Source organism: Crocuta crocuta, unplaced genomic scaffold (genome assembly GCF_008692635.1).
Source record: "Crocuta crocuta isolate KB4526 unplaced genomic scaffold, BGI_CrCroc_1.0 scaffold3, whole genome shotgun sequence".
Classification (NCBI taxonomy): domain Eukaryota; kingdom Metazoa; phylum Chordata; class Mammalia; order Carnivora; family Hyaenidae; genus Crocuta; species Crocuta crocuta.
The window spans coordinates 6,597,526-6,612,512 of NW_027529934.1; positions in this window are offsets into that span (position 1 = coordinate 6,597,526).

The window sequence follows — 14,987 nt, forward strand, 5'->3', positions numbered from 1 at the left end:
AAGCAAACCAAATGGCACAAAGAGCTAACCGTGGTGGACACAGAAATTCACTGCCCAGATCTCTCTGCGAGGAAGAACTTGTTTCGCAGGTGTGGTGCGCAGGTGTGGGGGCTGTGGTGAGCAGCGTCCCCAGCCTACAGCTCTTTCAGGGTCTGCCGCAGGGGCAGAGAGCTGCCTCGCCCAAAACCATGCCCTTCCTGGAGCAGCCCACACACATTCAGTGACCAGAGAGATTCACACAGAGTGACCGTACTTTATACTGGACACATAAAAGCCCAGGCATCTTGTCTCCACACACAACACTATGAGGTACCATATTCACTCCAGAGTTCCATACTGGGTTGGCCAAGGTTTTGTCAGCCCTGCGCTGCAAGCTCAACTTCCCCCTGCCCCACCCTGTTCTCCCCCTTCATTTCACAGCTACAGATCTCTAATAAACACCGTCCACCCCAAACTCCCTCTCACTGCCTTCCTTTGGAAAGCCTCCCCTGAAGTGCTAGTCCTTTGCTTCTAATCCGTCTTCCCTCTACCGCCTGGAACGTTGTTTGGTTTTGTTATTTAAACACTCATCCAACCATGTCATTTCATCAGTGACTCAAAATCATCAGTGACTTACCAGACCAGGGTATTTGTTCTTTTTGATATGCCAGGAGATAGGAGAAGTCAAAAATTATACTCTTCCTGTAATTTTAAATGTTACTTACACGAGGCCCTTTGGAATCTTACCTCTGTCTGCTAGTTCATCCTCATCTCTATCTGTTCTCAAAATGGAGCTTCTAAGAACGCATGTGTCTCTGCCTCTGTACATGAGGCTGATTCTCCAGAGAAGTCTCCCCTCCTGCCCTTTACCTGCCCAGGCAGGGCCAGCATGCACTACTTCTTCACTTCCTCCTTCAAGAAGATTAACATGCCCCCATTAGAGTGCTTCTTTATCTATTTTTTTTACATTGTTAATTGACATACAATGTTACATTAGTTTCAAGTGCATTAGCATAGTGATTGGACACCTCTCTACATTATGCTATCCTCACTACAAGTGTAGCCGCCATCTGTCGCCATACAGCGCTATTATTACTAACTCTTTTCCTTATGCTGTACCTTTCATCACTATGACTTATTAATGCCATGACTGGAAGCCTATACCTCCCAATCTCCTTCACCCATTTTGCCCATCTCCCCACCCCCTCTTCTCTGGTAACTATCAGTTTGTTCGCTGTATTTATGGGTCTGTTTCTGCTTTTATTTTTGTTCATTCATTTGTTTTTTTTAAATTCCACATAGAAGTAAAATCGTATGGTATTTTTCTTTCTCTGTCTGACTTTTGCATTTAGTACTTTACCCTCTAGGTCCATCCACGTTGTTGCAAATGGCAAGATCTCATCCTTTATTTATGGCTGAGTGATAGAGCACTCCTTATCTTTACTAAATCTGGTAACTTTTCAGTCTACCCACCACTTCAGCTACCGCCTCCCCCCAATTCTAGACTGTTCTCAAGGGCTAGAATGCTACCTATTTTTCTGTCTTTGGTGTCCAGCCATAATGCCAATCTTACATTAGGAAAGATTAATTGAATAAATAAGTTGAATGAATTCATCAAAAGATAATTTTTTGTGTATGAATGTTAATAGCAGCTGTATTCATAATTGCCAAAAACTGGAAATAAGAAAATATCCACTGATAGGTAAATGAATAAACAAATTGGGTATATAGTCTTAGTCTGGTAAGGCTACCCCAGCAAAATATTACACGCTGTGTAGCTTAAACCACAGAAATTTATTTTTTATTGTTCTGGAGTCCAAGATCAAGGTATCAGCAGATTTGGTTACTCCAGAGGCCTGTCTCCTTCACTTGCTGATGACTATCTTCTCGTTGTGCCCTCAAATGGCCCCTTCTCTGTGGATGTGTCAAAAGATAGTTTTTAAAAGAGAGCATAATCATGCCTCTTACATAGCTATAAAATGGACACATACCAGAAATTTTATTTAGGTCATTAATTAATGAGAGAACCAGTAAAATGTTACAACCTACTTAAAAGAGAATCCAAAACACAGACAAATATGTAGACATCTGGAATGCTGAGAAAAAATATATAAATAAATGCAAAATCAGCAATATTTTGCTGGTCAGAATTCATGGGGCCATTCTGCTAAACACAAGTGGCATTTCTATGGACAAGAATCATTTGTACTACTATCTATTTTTCAACAACTTCTAGAATTCTTTTTTTTTTTTTTTATGTTTTTTATTTATTTCTAGGAGAGAGAGAGAGACAGCGTGAGCAGGGCAGGGTCAGAGAGAGAGGGAGTCACAGGCTCTGAAATAGGCTCCAGGCTCCGAGCTGGCAGTCAGCACAGAGCCCGACGCGGGGCTCGAACCCACGAACCGCGAGATCATGACCGAAGCGAAAGTCGGACGCTTAACCGACTAAGCCACCCAGGCGCCCCAACAACTTCTAGAATTCTAAAGCAACTTAGATAATCTGGAAGGATGCATTAGACAATAATCCTTTTGGTTCATGTCAACGTCTTCCATGTTTTCCCCCTACAGTTTAATTCATGGCTAACCCACCACCTGAAATTATGCATTTATTTATCAAGCTGTATGACATAAATTTTTACAAACCACACAACAAAAGGCTCTCTTCTCAAAAACCCTAGAGAAAAATCCTTTTCAGCGTTAGCCAGTTAGCTAAAGCCTGCAGCCTGGTTTAGGTCCTGGGGCAGATGGGACCCCCCCAGTTATCCTCCTTTCCTCTAAATCTTCACGGAAATGGCCCAACCGTTAGTAAGAGATATCATATATCTCTATCTGATACCAATATCAGCAAGGGAAAGACGCTTTTGTCTTACGTGCTCCATATGAAAGAGTTAGAAAAATCTAACCACCTTTTCGGTGATGTGTAGGGATCTACCAAGCATGGTTTTCACCACTGCTTTCCTGGGGAAGAGAGAAGACTCGTGGGCCCAGCTCCCAAGGCTGGTGCCGAAATGGAGCTGGATGTTAGGGCAGACATGTTGGGAGAGGGACTCCAGGGAGAGGAGGGAGAATAGGAATCCAGAGGGGCGATTCTGGGTGAACAGCATCTTGGAGGGAGAAGTAAACAGCCATGAACCATACAGACCACGTCTCGAGATATGGCTGCTTATGAAGAGGTGAGGAAGAGGGCTCAATGGGGCAGGACTTGGTACACGTAAAATCAGAGCTTTGAAGTGCTTGAAAACCCTCAGATACTGGCCCTGCCAGAAGGCTTTCTAAGAAGCTGCACAGAATCCACTTTGGCCTGATCTCTGAGCCGACTTGAATGAGGGCTCTGCTCCCCTTAGCTCAGTACAGATAGTACTCGACACCCTGTCTCAGCCCGCCGAGACCCTTTCCCAGGATGCTCTGAAAAGAGCCACTGTGTCACAGCCGCTCCATACCTTAAGCACTCGCTTCTACACACAAGCCCAGACCTATCCCAGGAGCGCCTTGGGGACGCCCTAACCTCCCCGCCGGGGTCCCCACCACCCTTTTACTCCCTACAGTAGCACTTTTAAATTGGTTTTGGGCGCCATCCTCTTGAGTCAGGAGCACCTTACCTTTTCATTACCAGCTAATCTCTTTATTACTTCACAGACAGTTTGTAAAATAAAAAGAAAAAAATTTTTGGTCCAACAAACCAACCATATTTATTGCCTAATAATCCTTGTCCCCATGACAACCAATGCTGCCATACTGACTTGATACAATCCCAGTCAAAAGCAAAGACACTTCTCATGGTAAATGTATAATTTCCATTAGACTTCTTTAAGTATTAGAAACAGCTATGCTTTTCTCCCCATTAGGTGTCTATGGACCCCAGGTTGGCAACATCTGAGGGCTAATGCTGAGTGGGTGCCAGTCAAGTCTCCCTAGCTCTCCCTTTTCACAGATGGGCAAACTGAGGCTATTAGTTTTAAGGTGCATTGACCTAATCAAATTGACAATCAGAGTATAAATTGAGATTAAAAAAAAAAGTCTCCCCTTTTTGGTCTCTAACTCATAGTACTAGGTTTTCTAAAAAAATAAAATGAAATATTGCTGGGAGGGGCCACTCCTTGGCCCTGAGGGAGCCTTTTCTGCTTTGCAGCGTGAACCTTTTTGTGGGATCTTGGAATTGGCTGCACAGCAGCTGCCTGCTCCCCGCCCAGCGATGGAGAGGCCTGGAGAGGCCTGGTCGATCCTGGCGAGAGGAAACCTGAGAAGCCCTCTGGTCAGGTGGTCCCAAAGTGGGCGTCCTGGGATGTTGATTGTTATTTTGAGGGAAACAGCTTCTATGGTGGATGACTTTGAGGAAAGCAGGGCGAAGCAAACGTAAACTCATTTAGTTTGTTTTTGTTGTGTTGTTACTTCAGAACTTCCCCCAGCCTCTGAAATGCCTTTGGGCCTAACGACCTGCCAGGGAAATCACATAGCCTGTGTTATCACCCAAGCTTATGGGACCTGAATTCTCCTTGTCATAGGAGACCTACTAATACCTTATGGAACCCTGGGGTTCTGAGGAACATTGGTTTGGGACCGGTGAGTCCAGTCCACCATGTCCAGTGAGGAAACTGGGCTCCGTGGAATGACCAGCGCTTGATTCCACAAGTAGATGGGACGTTGCCGTGGCTGATTCGGGTTGCCAGAGGCTAATCCTGGACTTTTCATACTTGGATCTTTCCCTCCATACCTCACCCGCCGCGTACCTTCATTTAACCCTGGAAGGAATTTTCCGGGAGACCACAGACGTGGAGGGAATGCTGCTTGGAGAAAGGCTGCTTCTGAGGTTCATTTGTGGCCTCAGCAAAACCTCCCAGGCTGATGGGGGCAGGAGGGAGTGGGGAGGCAGGAAGCCCACAGGACGAGGAATTGCGCAGCCTCGGGGCTAGAAAGGGCTTGCTCCGGAGACCTCGCCTAACCCTAGCTCTGAGGTCTGCAGCAGCGAGGCCCCAAAGCATCTTCCACACAGGAGGAGCGGGCTCACCTGGGCCCTGCAGACTGGCCCCCGGTGGTGCCCCTGCAGGCCGCATCTCGGGGCCCTGGGCCAGCCAGAGACCTGGGCCGTGACTCCCCAGTGCCAGTCCCCACCATGGCGGGGAAGGTGTCTGGTGGGGCAGGGGGGAGGGGGGCGGGAATGAACTGCTCTTCAGAGCTTGAGTTGCAGAGTCAGCAGGCAGAAGTGAGGGCCTGGCGGGGCTGCCTGCTGACCTCCCCACTTGCCGGGGGCAGCGGGCAGCGGGGCAGCGTTCCAGGGGCTGCAAGCAACAAGATACACAGGCCCTGGGGGCTGCCTTTCCCAGCAGCCTCAGGCACTCCCTCCAGAGAAAGGACACACAGAAGAAAAATGAGGAGCTGGGACCTTCCTGTGCGATAGCGCTGCCTTCCGCGCAGCTGAGAGGTACTGTCTTTCCCCTCTGCCCAAAGCGGCTTCTGAGACTCTCGAACTCCAGCCTTGCTTCTCTCCGAGGAGTGGGGATGGAGCTCTGATTTTAGAGGGGACGCCTCCCTGAGAAAGCGGTCTGGTGGGGCCATGGGTGGGATCCTCCCTGAGGGGCAGACACAGCCAGGGATGTGGTTTCCCAGCCTGGAGTGGTGCTGGGGACTGGGTCACTCACCAGCCTTGTGAATTATGGGAAATTCCTAGACCCCCTTGGGTCTTAGCATCTTCTTAAGCAAAATCTGACTTGGGAGGATTGTTGGGGGCTAATTTATAGGCTACAAAGTCCTCCTCCAGTCCGCTTGCTGGCATCTGCCTTCCATAAGAGGAGGACAGAGGCCAATGACAGTGTTTAATTCACACCCCTGTGGACATGGAGGGGTGATGTGGGGCGGGGCACCCACAATCCAGGACCCTAGCACATCAGACCCCAGTGAAAACCTTCTCAGAGAGTCTCTTCAGCAAGTAAATGCATTTCTATCTCGCTCATGACCCTCATCTCACTTGATCAGGCTTATTCCAGACTTGGGCTTGACCCCAGACAATCTGTGACATCTTGGAATCCACCACTTACCAGCTGGGGAATCTTGGGCAAAGTAGTTAGTGTCTTTGAGCCTCAGTTTACTCAGCTACAAAATGGGAACAGTGATATCAATGCCTGAGGTTGCCTTGTGAATTCGACCAAGCGACATATGCAAAGTGGGCTGATTCCAAAGCTCAGGCCTTAATCACTTCAAAGAGCTTATGAACTCGTGGAAGTGACAAAGGAATACCCCCACCCCAAAGGTGCTGCAGTAAGTGGTGTTAGCACTCAGGGAAGGGGTATTTTACTCTGGCTGGGGGATTGATCATGAGGGCTCCCCAGGTGGGGAAGGAGGGACCTTCCAGATGGAGAAGGGAGGACCCTCCAGGTGGGGAGTATGCAGACATGTCCATGGAATGTGCATTCCAGGGCGATGTGAGTGGAGTGTGGGGTGTGTACTGAATCAAGAGAACAGGAGACAGAAGCTGAGAAGGTGAGTTGAGGAGATTCGGGGCTGTGAGCCAGTCGTGGACACATTTCACTGGTCACGAGGACTATAAGCTGGAAAGCATGATCAGATTTGGGTTTTAGCAAGATGACCAGGAAGCCACTAAGGAGATGGGATTGGAGCAGGGAGGCCAGGCAGGAGGCGGGTTCAGTTCTGTGCTCGAGATCCTGGTGCTCCAGCTGGGGATAGAGGCGGGGGAGATGGAGGAGGGGAGATGGAGGAGGGGTGCCTCCAAGAGAAGGGAAGGCGGTAACAGTGTTGTCACGAAAGCGGACAGAGAGAAAATGTCTGGAGTTGCTGGCTTGTGTGATTAACGGTGCCATGTTCTGGGAGAGGACTCAGAGGAGGGGGAGATGACCTGTTCGCTTCCTATCATGTCAAGTGTCAAGCTGAACAGATGTGGGTGTCCTCCACCCAGTTATGAAGCACATAGTAGGAACTTTATAAATGTCTGTTGGGGACCAGCACAGAGTAGCTCAGTAGAGAGGGCACCTCATGAGGGTGTATAGTGGGAGTCTTCGCATGCAGAGGTGGACGATTTGGATGTCTTGGATTTAGACGATGTTCCTCTGGCAGTCTACGCAATGTAAGAGTGTGGGACACAGCTCCAGGGGCAGACCGGGGGGCAGGAAGAAGAGTCAAAAAGGAGCAGTTAGAATGAGTGAGGATAACCAGGAAAGAGAGAGGTCATGGAAGCCAAGGGAAGAGATGGATCCAAGAGGGGCAGAGACACAGTGAGGACCTGCAGCCCCAAATCCTGCAGCCCTCAGCCCAGGCACTTGGGGGCGGGGCACGATCACTGTCCAGGTGCAAAGATCATAGCTGTCTTTATATAAAGGGAAGACTCAGAGCCAGAATGAGTAATATTGCTTCCTTTTAACATTTTCAATGAACAAACCTCCACAGAATTAACATTAGTTTTTAGCCACATGGCTGCATGTGCAAGGCTCTGGAGCTTTCCGTGCGACTTCAGGGAGATTCAGGAACTCAGGAGAGAAGTGGTTATGTGTGTGGTCCTTGGAGGCAGACGGTGGCTCAACTTGGTCTCCACCACTCACTCTCTTGGGGTCTGAATCCTGACTCTGTCACTTACTGTAGTGCAGGATACCTGACTTTTCTACACCTCATTTCTTCACCTAGAAATGTGAGTTCTTACTGAGGAGTGCTGGTGAGAGGATTCTGTAAAATTAAGCATAGAAAGCATCTAGCAGAGCCTTAGCACATTGGCATTCAAAAATGTTAGCTAAAACAATAATATAGTAATAATTATTGTTAATCTAGTTGACAAATATTTATTGACTGCCTACTAGGGGCCAGGCAATATTCTAGGGCAGAGCTGTTCAATAGAAGTACGATGCAAGCCACGTGTGTAATTTTGTTTTTATTTTAATAAATTTTTAAAGGTTTTTTGGGGTTTTTTTTTGTGAGAGACAGGGACAGAGCATGAGTGGGGGAGGGGCAGAGAGCGAGGGAGACACAGAATCTGAAGCANATGTAATTTTGTTTTTATTTTAATAAATTTTTAAAGGTTTTTTGTTGTTGTTTTTTTTTTTGTGAGAGACAGGGACAGAGCATGAGTGGGGGAGGGGCAGAGAGCGAGGGAGACACAGAATCTGAAGCAGGCTCCAGGCTCTGAGCTGTCCGCACAGGGCTCAACGCAGGGCTGGAACTCACAAACGGTGAGATCATGACCTGAGCCAAAGTCAGACGCTTAACTGACTGAGCCACCCAGGTGCCCCCACATGTGTAATTTTGAATTACATACAACAGCTACACTCTCAAATTGCATAATACATTGCATACAAGCAGTTATATATAGTATTGGATATATTTTATTTAACCCAACACATCCAAAGTATTATCATTTCAACATGTAATCTAAAAATTATTAGTGAGATTTTTACATTGTTGTCTTGTATTACCACTTTGAAACCCACTGTGTGGCCACCATATTGCGCAGTGCTCTTCTGGGGCCTGAACATACAATGATAAATAGAGACAGAATTTGCTTTCATAAAGCTTACATTCTTGAAGGTGAAAGAGAGAATAGGACAGAATAAGAAAGAGAGATGCTGAGTGAAATCTTGACATTTGCAACTACATGGATGGAACTGGAGGGCATTATGCTAAGTAAAACTAGTCAGTCAGAGAAAGACAAATATCATATGACTTCACTCACATGAGGAATTTGAGATACAAAACAGATGAACATAAGGGAAGGGAAGTAAAAATAAAAACAGGGAGGGGGACAAAACATAAGAGACTCTTAAGTACAGAGAACAAACTGAGGGTTGCTGGAGGGGTTGTGGGTGGGAGCACGGGCTACATGGGCAAGGGGCGTTAAGGAGGGCACTTATTGGGATGAGCACTGGGTGTTATATGTAAGAGATGAATCACTGATTCTACTCCTGAAGTCATTATTGCGCTATATGCTAACTAACTTGGATGTAAATTAAAAATATATTTAAAAAAAAGAAAGAAAGTTACTGAATGAAATAATTATTGACTATAGTATCCAACTTCCACCCAGGAATAGGGATCTGACTCCTTAGCTCTACTCCACTGTGGAGTACCCTTCAAGGGACAATTACCACCAATCAGAGAAGATGCTTACTGACCTGGTGAACTTACAACAATCTTATATAAAAATAAAAATAGCCCTAATATTGGTTGTGGATTTCATTAAACAGTATCCATTTCGAAGAGCCACCTCCTTTGTTTGAAGGCTACTGAAGGAAGACAGTGCTAAGTTGTCCTCTAAAATTAAATGGCAGACAGAATATTGATACTCTCCAAAAGGAAAGTTATTTCTCTAAATTCTTTTTATAATTTATTATAATGACTCCTTTTCTGCTTCTGAAAATGGAACATTATAAAAAGGCTGAAAATTTAAAAAAGTATAAAGAAAAAAATTACCCAGACTTCAAGGAGATGAATATTTTGATGTATTTTCTGTCTTATTTTGTATACAGATAGATAAGTTCAAATGTAGATTTCCCATACATGTTTTATATGCTTAAAATTAAACTGTAGATTGTTTCATATCCTGCTTTGTTGCTTAACACTATTATTACATAAGCATATTCCTTTTTAAAAATTTTTTACTTATTTTTTGCATGAGCAAATTCATATTACACACATTTCAAAATAGAGCTTACTTCTAATGGCTACATAATGCTCTACCTTTTGAAAATACCATAATTTCCATTCTAGTTAGAAATTTGTGTTGTTCCAATACTTTACTCCTATAAATAATGCTGAATGAACTTCCTTATGTTAAATCTTTGTCCTCATTTTTTAGGTCCTTAGTATAGGTCTTAAGAAAGACAGGGGCACCTGGGTGACCCAGTCTGTTACGCATTCGACTTTTGATTTTGGCTCAGGTCATGATCTCATGGTTCACGAAATCGAGCCCCTGTCTGGCTCTGTGCTGACAGCACAGAGCCTGCTTGGGATTGTCTCTCTCCCTCTCTCTCTGCCCCTCCTCTGCTCATGCTGTCTCTCTCTCAAAAGAAATAAGTAAACTTAAAAAAAAAAAAAAAAAGACATTGCTTTGTCCAGAGCTGTCAGCATACTTCAGACTCCTGTTTTCATAATGCCAAATGGTCTTTAAAGTGCTGTATCCCACAAGCAGTCTATGAGAGTTCAGTATTAACACTGAAACATGTTTTGCTATTTTAAAGTGTTAAAATGATAACTTTGGGATAGTTTTAGTTTTCATTTTTCTGTTTTCTAATGATTTTAAACATACCGTTTTATGGCTATTAACTGTTTATAGTTCCTCTTCTGTAAACTGTTTATTTTGCTCATTTTTCCTCTGTTCTTTATTTTGTTTTGCTTTTTCATTTTAAATTTTTTTCAATGTTTTTCATTTATTTCTGAGAGAGAGAGAGAGACAGCGTGAGCAGGGGAGGGTCAGAGAGAGAGGGTGAGACAGAATCTGAAACAGGCTCCAGGCTCTGAGCTAGCTGTCGGCACAGAGCCCAAAGCGGGGCTCGAACCCACAAACCGTGAGATCATGACCTGAGCTGAAGTCGGACGCTTAACCGACTGAGCCACCCAGGCACCCCTGTTTTACTTTGTTAAAGTTTTTATTTATTTTGAGAGAGAGAAAGAGCACGAGTAGGGAAGGGGCAGAAAGAGAGGAGAGAGAGAGAGAGAGAGAGAGAGAGAGAGTGAATCCCAAGCAGGCTCCTCACTGTCAGCACAGAGCCAGATGTAAGGGTAGAATTCATGAACCATGAAATCGTAACCTGAGCTGAAATCAAGAGTTTGAAGCTTAACCAACTGAGTCACCCAGTCGTCCCTTTCCTCTGTTCTTTAATGTCGTGGTGTCACATTGTGATTTAATCTATATTTGTCTAATGACTTATTTTGAGCACCTATTCACATGCGTGTTGATCATTTAGATATCCTCCTTGTGAAATGCCTGTTCAAGTCTTTTGTCCATTTTTAAAATAGGTTTCTGTCGTTTCCTGATTTTAAGAAGTTCATGTGTATATTGGTCATATATAGATATTGCAAACATCTTCTTCAAGTCTGTGGTTTGCCTTTTTACTATCTTAAAGATTATTTTTGATAAACAGAGATTCTTTTAATTAAGTCCAATTTATCACTTCTGTCTTAAAATTAGTACTTTTCATGCCCCTTGAGGAAAAATTTTCCTGACCCAACACCATAAAGATATTGTCCTGTTTTCTCCTAGAAGCTTGACTGTTTGGGCTTCCATATTTTATTCTGTAATCAATCTCAAATTAGTTTTTGTGAATGGTATGAGGTAAGGGTTAAGGGTTCAAGGTTTATTTCCTTTCTGATCTGAATATACAATTGACCTAGCACTGATCATTGAAAAGATTATCCTCTCTTGCAATGCACTGCAATACAGCCTTGGTTGTACATCAGGAGACTGTGATGTGTAAATCTGTTTCTGGACACTCTAGTCTATTCTATTTGTCTATACTTTTACCAATACCACATTGTCTGAATTAAAGTAATTTTATTCTAAGTTTTGAGATCTACTAGCCTAAGTCCTCCAGCACTGTTCTTTTTAAGAACTGTCTTAACTATTTTATATCTTTTACGTGTCCATATAAACTTTAGAATCAGCCTGTCAATTGCTACCAGACAGCAAACCTATTGTAATGTAGATCAGAATGCATTGAGTACTGTTATGGGTTGAGCTATGTCCCTCAAAACTCATATGTGGAAGTCCTAACCCTCAGTAGCTCAGAATGTGACCTTGTTTGGAAACAGGATGTTGTAGATCTAATTAGTTAAGATGAGATCATACTAGAGTAGGATGAGTCCCTAATCCAATATGACTAATGTCCTTATAAGAAGGGGAAATTTGGACATAGACCTCACCCAGTGAGAATACCATCCGAAGACTGAAGTTGGCCACAAGCCAACTACCAGAAGCTAGAAGAAAGGCCTGAAACGCATCTCTCCCTAGAGCCCTCAGATGGATCATGGCCCTGCTGAGACCTTGATTTTGGACTTCTGGCCTCCAGAACTGTGAGACAATACATTTTTGTTGTGTAAGCCACCCAGTTTGTGATCCTTCCTTACCACAGCCCTATTGAACTAAAAAAAATACATAGATCAATCCTGGAGGAATTGATATCTTAACAACAAGTTTTCTGACCTATGAACATGGTATATCCTTCCACTTATTCACATTTCTATAATTTCTCTCAGTCATGTTTTGTAGTTTTCACTGTAAAGTCTTTGTAATGATCTTTATCAGATTTTATTCCTAGGCATTTGATGATTTGGATGCTTTCATTCATGGCATTTTTTTATAAATCTCACTTTCTACCTGTTTGTTGCTAAGTACATAGAAATACAACAGATTTTTTATATATTGATTTTGTAGCCAGAAGCCTTGCTAAATTTACTTCTTAATTTTAAGTTTGTAGTTTCTTTTGGATTTTTCTATAATCATGCAATTGGCAAATAATATTGTTTCATTATTCATGCTTTCTTTTCTTTTTCTAGCTGTACTGCATCAGATAAGACTTCCATTACAACACTGAATAGAAGTGGTGGTACTGGATATACTCTCTTTGTTGCCACACTCAGGAGAAGTGTTCAGTATTTCACCACTGAGTATCATCCTAGTTATATACTTTTTGTAAATGCTCTTTATTAGATTAAGAAAGTTTAGGATCTGTTTTTATACTATGTGCATAAATATACTACATATACCATGTACATATACTACATACATACAATATATTCATACATATATACGTATATATACACATATGTATGATGAATATATTCATCTCTATATTAATTTTTATAAACCTATAATACATTTTTTGTATTTTGTAGAGTAAGCCTCCTCCCATTTCTTTTTTTTTTCCTTTCCTTTCCTTTCCTTTCTTGTATACATTTTTTCTCTTACATATTCTCGCCTATATATGGACTCTTGACTGAAATTACATTCAAATCTTTAAATTCAAGGAAAAGTTTCATCTTCATAATATACAATAAGTGTCAGGAACATGGAGTAAATATTTCTCCATTCACCCAGGTCTTCCTTCACATAGATGGTAAAGTGGGGTTGTTGTTTTTTTCATATAGATTCTATATTTTTAAAAAATTATGTTTTATGCACATTATATATATTTAAATTATGGAATGTGTTGTATGCACATTATATATACACAATATATATTACATATGTTGTATATACTACATGATATGTATATATATAATGTACATTGTAAAGAATAATAAAGTAAACAACCATATATTCACCACCCAACTCAATAAAGCTTTACCTCTGCCTTTGAAACCCTTCATGCTCTTCTCTCCAGCTGTCATCTGACATTGTTTTCTGACACTGAGGCCATTATATTATTATCTGTTTTAATAATTCTCATGCTTTCCACTAGCTTGACCACCTATGTATGGTATGTCTCTAAAGAATGTATTGTTTAAAGCCATCTATTACTTTTTTGACTTGTTTGCTCAACGACCTGTAAGAATCAGCCATGTTATTCTATGTAGCTATCATTTGTTCATTTTTATTGGTATCTAATACTCCATTTCACAAATACGCCAAAATTATCCTTTCTACTACTGATAAACATTCGGATTGTCTTCAGTTATTTTGTACTGTGAACAATGTTGCCATTAATTTTCTTCTAAATGTCTTTTGGTATAAAGGTTATTTCTAATTGGGCTATTACTTTTCCAGATTATACTAATATATTTCTTCATCATCTCTCATATGCCTTAAGCAAATTATTAGTAGATTTATGAGCACTTCTCTGTCTTTTCTCAAGATGAAAAACTGTCACAAACATGATTTCAGGGCTCAGTCATCCTCCAATATCTTTCTCCTTTCATTTGTAGGTGAGAAAATTGACTCAGCCATGATGATAGTGATTATTGACAGATAAGTTAAAGCCAGATGCTCTCTCCTCATATTGATGCTCCCACCCACAAAGCAGGCAGGGTAGGGTAAGAAGGAGAGTATTAAAATATTTTCCTAATCCCAGTCATTTCCCTGTGATCAGGATTATGAAATGAAAAGCTGAGGTTTGGACTCGGGCATAGGAACAGATGCCTGGCAGAATCAAGGCAGACGTAGGGTGAATGGGCCTCAAAGGCAGTGAAGTCTAAGTCCTCATCTTCAGGGAAGGTCCCTGTCCTGCCCTGGTGGGTTCCCTGCTGGGGGCAGTGGCTCAGACTAACCAAGGCCAGGTAAGAACCATGCTTCTGTCCTCTCTGGGACTTGGTCCATTCAGAAAGGTGCGGCATAGGGGAGCATGGCATACGTGTGCACCCGTGTGTGTGTGTGTGTGCGTGCGCGTGCACGCATGTGTGTGTTGGAGTGTGCAGAGAAGCATGACAAGGTGATTGCTCTTGGGAGGTGCCCAAATGTCACGCTGCCTGTGTGTATTTCTGGGATCCTCTCCCACCCTGTTTGTGCTTCCCTCTCATCATCTGCTCTCTCTCCTCCCCCATCCATTTCTTCTTCTGAGAGCTACTTATCTCCAAATTTCCAGGCTCACTTAGAATTGATGTCTATCACCCATACCACTGTCGGTGACCGATGGCTGCTTGGAAAAGAGGGAGGAAGGGGAGAGGCAAGTAGGCCTGGACATGGGGTGGACATGAGAGTCGGTCAGGAAGCCTGGGGGCTGGTCCTGGCCCTGCTGGTGACCTACTTTCTCACAGACCCTGGGGCAGGACTGGCCAAGTTGAGAGAATGAGCCAAATCCTTTGGAAGTTGACCTTGATCCTTTAAGCAAGCAGCAACCCCTCTTCTCCTGTCAGACATCCTTACCGGACAGGGATTTTTTCTTTCTTTCTTTTAAGCGGCTGGCATTTAGTCAATACGTTTTATGTGGCTGGCACGTGTCAGGGGCCAGAGACACAGATCCGGATCAGGAAGTGCTCTGTGAAGTGTCAGTGCGACAAACGGTCTGGCCGCAGCGGGCCCAGGGCGCTGTAACCCAGGTTAGGAGGACTGTGGAGGGTCCTAGGGAAGGCTTTCCTGAGAA